The sequence below is a fragment of the Henckelia pumila genome, chromosome 2 (genome assembly GCF_033568475.1).
Source record: "Henckelia pumila isolate YLH828 chromosome 2, ASM3356847v2, whole genome shotgun sequence".
Lineage (NCBI taxonomy): Eukaryota > Viridiplantae > Streptophyta > Magnoliopsida > Lamiales > Gesneriaceae > Henckelia > Henckelia pumila.
The window spans coordinates 198,064,671-198,070,686 of NC_133121.1; the positions used below are offsets into that span (position 1 = coordinate 198,064,671).

The window sequence follows — 6,016 nt, forward strand, 5'->3', positions numbered from 1 at the left end:
AAATTTAGTTACAAATTTATTTCTCATATGTGTAAATGGTTCGAATTTGACATATATCATTTGATTTTTCTTATTTGTAGGTAAATGATTTATGTGACGATGATGAGATCAATCGAGCACTTATTTGGAAAAAAGGAAGAGTCAATAAAGAAGGGGAGTTTGAAGGCTACGAGTTGAAAAAAACAGTAGAGAAGATTGTGAGAAACTATACAAGTACAATAATTGTATAATTTCAATAAAACCTTTTGAAATTAATTATTTCTTTCAATTGGATGACAGGATGAGTATATACATCAAAAGATTGAGGGTACATTGGAAATAAAAGGTGCGAAAGAAGATATCCTCACCAAAGCGCTTAATACAGGAGAACATGGTGGACGTGTCAGGGCTGTTGGAGGTCATATCACTCCAACATTAAATTTTAATGTTGGTAGATGTTTGAAGACTGACATTGTTCACCGAGAGGTGATGATTGAGCAAGGGAAAGAGTTGGTGGAGGCTAAAAAGTTAATTGCAAAACAAGATACACGCCTTGAAGAACAAGATACACGCATTAAAAAACTTGAAGCAATCATCTACAAAAATGGTGCTTGGGAGAATGACGTTGATGACAAAGGAAGTTGCTCAGTACACTTGCAACAACTGAATGATAATGAAGTGAAAATCAACAAGACTTTCCCAAGTTTTGAGGTGTTCAGCAAATTGTATGGTTGCTTACATATGGTAAGTTTTCAAATTGCCTTACACTTTGTTTGTTGTTTTATTAAATATAATAATCACTTGCTTTATTAGTAAGGTATGTATTATTTAATGTAATTCTGATTGTATTCTCTTCAAAATTGTAGGCATCTTTATAAGAAGTTGGTCAAGGAAAACAATATTGGTAAATTCAAATTTTTAAATCCACACAACATCCCGAATTTTCAAAGAACCACAAATGACAAAATAGGTAAAACTGAACGGTTGAACCAGAGGGCAAGCTTTTTATCAGACCAACTGATCGGTGCATTAGTTAATCAATTGGTTTTGGTGCCAAGTAGTAGCGGGTAACTAACATCCATAATATCATTTTCAATTGATTTTCTTAGACATTTGTATGTTTCGATTTCATGTGTGTGTGTAATTATGATCTTGTGTTTGTGTAGATTCCATTGGAATCTCACTGTCATTGAACCTCACAAAGAAATGGTTTACTTGTTGGATTCTGCAAGTCAGCGAATTCGCGATGACGAATGGAAATATGTCGTGGAAATGTGAGTTCATAATTAATTTTAAGTATTAATTTATTTTATTATGAAAACTCATAAATCATATATTTTAAATGTATACATGAAGGGCATTAAAATTGTTCAATTCAAACAAAGGAAAGAAAGGAAGAAAGCATGTCCAATGGGAAGTAATCAGCGTATGTGTACTTCTATTTCAATCTAAAATATTGGGTATACTAGTCATTAAAATTTTGACATTTTTACAGGCTCCTAGACAACCAGATATGAAGCAATGCGGTTATTATGTGATGAGATATATGAGGCAAATTACTGAAAAAGTTGCAACTATCGAGGGAGATGCACTACGATCGATTGTAATATCATCTTCGTCAATATCTCATATATTTGGAAGTTATCTACTTATCAATTTTTAAATTATTTTAGTTTTGTTTCAAGCTCATATACATTTTTGTTTGTGTTCACAGTTCACAAAAGCAGAGTACTCTCAAGAAGAAATTGATGAAGTGCGATCTGAGGTAGCCGAATGCATACAAGATGATATCTATGAATAGGTATGTACATGAGTTCGTCATATTGAGTTTGAATAGGGCTGTTTTGAGCTGCATTTTGGGAATGTGTTTGGAGTCTACTTTGAGTTGTATTGGTGGTTATTTTGTGGCTATTTTGGAGGCTGTTTTGGGGGTGCTTTTAGAGCTTGTTTGGAGCGGCTTTGAGAGGTGATGGGGCTGTTTTGGATTGATTTTGGAGGGTGTTTGGAGTCTATTTTGGGGCTGTTTGGAGGTTGTTCTGGGGCTGTTTGGAGGTTGTTTTGGAGTCTACTTTGGGTTGTATTGGTGGTTATCTTGTGGCTATTGTGGAGGCTGTTTTGGGTGTGCTTTTAGAGCTTGTTTGGAGCGGCTTTGAGAGGTGATGGGGCTGTTTTGTATTGATTTTGGAGGGTGTTTGGAGACTATTTTGGGGCAGTTTGGAGGTTGTTCTGGGGCTGTTTGGAGGTTGTTTTGGAGTCTACTTTGGGTTGTATTGGTGGTTGTTTGTGTCTATTTTAGAGGCTGTTTTGGGTTATATATCCTAAAATACGGTGCTTGCTTTCCATGACTTTGTTGATGTGCCTCTTGTTGTGCACCGCACCTATTCTAATAAATTTACTTCACAGTATAGTTTTAAAAATATTATTTTTCTTCCTTAATTAGAGAAGAACTCGGAATTAAGGAAGATGCAAAAGTTCTTATTTATAATTTTGGTAGTGTTCATGTTAAGCTATGCAAGGCTTTCTTAGCTACTTTTATCATTTAGACCATGACTCTGAGATATCAAGAAATGATTATCTTGGTTAAAAAAAAGTAATAAAGTTGATAAAAATAGATCTTCAATTCATTGCTCCCACGCCACAAGAAGCAGGGTGGAAGCTAGAGTTGGATATCATGTATTGTGGTGGAATATTCAACAGATATTTAAGTATTTTCTCGTCGTTTAGGTTTGTTGGGCATCAGAAGGGCAGGTGCTTCCTGAAAATTTTATGTAGCTTCAGAGAGTTAGTGGGAAAGATATAGATGTCCCTGAGTGGTATATGCTTGCACAAAATGAACTTGGTTTCCACTCTTCATTACCATATGATGACAGTATTCAGAGGAGCTCATCCTCGAAAGAGTAAATTAATTAATGCTTGTTTTCTAGTTCAAGCTTCTTGGTGTATGTACTGTTTTCAACTGATGACCATTTGACATAATCTGGATCTAAGTTATTAATTTTTTCAGAACTGAAGATTTCGAAATTTTGCACGGAGATCATCTTGGTCCTTCAGATACAATTAGTTTCTTATTGAGCTTGGCGGAACTTCATGTCTTGATTGAGAGGTATTTCTTCTTTACTATTCGGTTTGTAAGTGCTCGTAAATAACTGAAGGCATGGTAAGATGTTCGGACATGTACCTTTACCCCAGGACTTCATTTGCTGATGTTATTTGAATCAGAGTGAGACAGACATCTAGCTTCTAGAACATTCATGGCTTTCTCGAGAATATCATGTTCATTATCAAATTTTATTCAACTCATTGCAGACTTGGTATTTTGTGGAGTTGTTTGGAGATTTTTTTTGGGATGTTATGAGACTATTGTGACTTCATTAACTTTATTTATTCTTCTCTATAGGAATGCATGGAATGATATCTTAGAAGATGCACAAGTACTGGAGAAAGTTTATCAGCAAAGCAAGATATTTTGGGTTTGATATGCACGATTATCTATCTTTTTGGGGTGTTTTTTCGTTTTGTAAACTTGGTTCAAAACTTTTTGGCATATTTTATGTCTCGTTTAGTTACTGGTAGATTGTGAATTTTTTGATAAATCGTCTATTGTAATTCAAAGATGTATTTTCTTAATTAATGCTATTTTGGTGATGTTTAGTTTTATTTTATATAAACTGTTTTAATTACTTCAAAGTTTTTTTTCTTAATTATAAAATAATTTAAGTATTAAATATTAAATATAAATCAAAAGTATTTATAATTTCATTATTAATAAAAAAAATATTTTTGCCTAAAAGACAACGGATTTTTCACGTTGTCAAAGTGTTGTCAATCTCAAGTGATAACAACGGTTTTTATTTGTTGTAAAACTGTTGTTTATTGCACCCAAAGACAACGGTGTAAAAATGTTGTAAAACCGTTGTCTATATCACCCAAAGACAACACATTAAAAATGTTGTCAAACTGTTGTCAAATATACAAAACCACAACAGTGAAAAACCGTTGCACAACTGTTGTCGTATATCCAAAGACAACAGTTTTTCACCGTTGTCTATGAGCGCCCCTTTCAACAACAATGCTTTTAACAACAGTTCTCTAGGGCCTACGACAACGGTTAATAACCGTTGTTAATGACCGTTTTTCTTGTAGTGTCTCTTAGTAAAGTCAAGAGTTCGCTCTGATACCACTTGACAGAAATCGTATTGTAATTGTATGTTAAAATCAAGAGTCAGTGTTGTCCGCGATGTCACAACATCAACGACAACACAGTGCATCGGAAAATAAACAAAAATAAATAACACAAAAAATTAATTTTGCACGAGTATAAAAACTCGTGCGGGTGCCTTAGGGCTAAATATCACCAGTAAACGTATATTCAGTCTTACAAAGATAATCCTAGTGATTTTACGAAAAATCATTAAATCCTAAATTTCTCAACAAGTTGAGAAATCAAATTTGCATCCTAAAATACAATCAGAGTATAAAAGAAATCAGATGCAACTCCCGTAGCCTAAATTTGAAGAGACAGTAAAGATCTTCAACAACACAGTTCTCACAGTGTTGTCTCTGATGTCTTCAACACGAACGGCAGCACGGGGACACTTAGTAACGACGACTACAAAATATCTTCAGAATCTTCAAATTCTTCAATGTGATTTTTTCTGAAAGATCTCTGAATTCTCCTCTGAAGTGTCCGTTTGTTTGTGCTCAGAAATCCTTTACTTATAGATGAGAGTCCAAGCATGGAAGGATTTCCTTGTAGAGTCCTACACAATTAAGGAAATAAGTCTTTGTTAGGAATAAGACTCTTTTGAATACAAACAATAATATCTCGATAATATTTGATAACAATGATAACCAATAATTCCTTATCAAGATATTAATGAATCTAGGTAAATATCTATCTATAGATTTTCGATAAAAGCATATAATATTTAACCTATCATATCATATCTTGATAATATTTTATAAACATAAATCACTTAATTTCCTAATCAAGATATAATATTCATTCTAGATAAATATCTATCCTAGTCAATATCGAGAGCATAGAATATTTATACTAGATCCTATCTTTGTCTAGAAGGCAAAATTCAAATGCAATCTAATTAATCTCAAGGTAGAAATTTCAAGGAATTAAAATTCCTTTCAAAAACTAACATGTAATTCGTTGAATTTCACTTAAATAATTAACAATAAAATTTTAGTCAAGTGACATATAAAAATGGACATTAAAACACCATACACAAAGTCATTGATCAGTAAAGTGTACCAAATGTCCAGTCCCATTTCAAGGTGAAGCGAGAAAGAGAAGGAAAATGAAGTTCGAACTTTGAACTTCTAACAGGAAACTTTCAAACATTTCTCTCATTTAAAATTGACATTAAAACTCGAACGGTTTCGATAACAAAGAGATCCAAGCAAGAAAGCTGAATCCTTGAACTTCAAGGTGTTGTCTTCTACATTTTCTTGGGTATCGAGTTTTGCTGTCCCAAGTAACCTGAACAACAAAACTTGGCACAAAATAAAGGCAAAAATCAAGAAGCTTAGCACCAAATATTACAGTAATGCATAGCTTGATCCAGATTAATTGATTTAGAAAGCAAGAAACATCATGTATACCATTAACAAGAATAACTTCAAGAAGTTTCAAATAAATAATACATGATTCAGATGTCTCAAAAAAGGTACCTGACTAGAATACTAGATTACTTCAATTGTTAATAAGCTCGTTTCCGAATGGAAAGATCTATGTAAAGGTAGGAGATGCAGGTGATGAAGAAAAGGAAAAATGCAGAAACTAGAATCAGCGGTTCTGCGAGCATAAATACTGGGTTGAGAAATTGTAATGCACCTACACAAGAAATTGAGACATGCAGACAACAAATGAATAATAAGAAAAGAAGTGTTAGAGACCAAATAGAAACATAGAGTACCAACCAGAAGAAAACAAGTGTTCTAGACCTCAACTCTCAGATAAAACATAAACAATAAAGTGAACTTCTTCCCAACCTCGAGTCATCAAGTAGAAACGAGCTTTGGC

The 6,016-nt window shown here is 33.5% G+C and overlaps 1 long non-coding RNA gene across 1 annotated transcript; it reads left to right on the forward strand.

Moving 5' to 3' along the window:
* The first annotated feature begins 915 nt into the window (after positions 1–915).
* On the forward strand, positions 916–1,784 carry LOC140879460 (uncharacterized). Its single transcript, XR_012149426.1, has 5 exons — positions 916–1,046; positions 1,146–1,253; positions 1,336–1,405; positions 1,483–1,582; positions 1,694–1,784. It is a non-coding gene; the product is annotated as an uncharacterized lncRNA (long non-coding RNA).
* Positions 1,785–6,016: the final 4,232 nt, after the last annotated feature.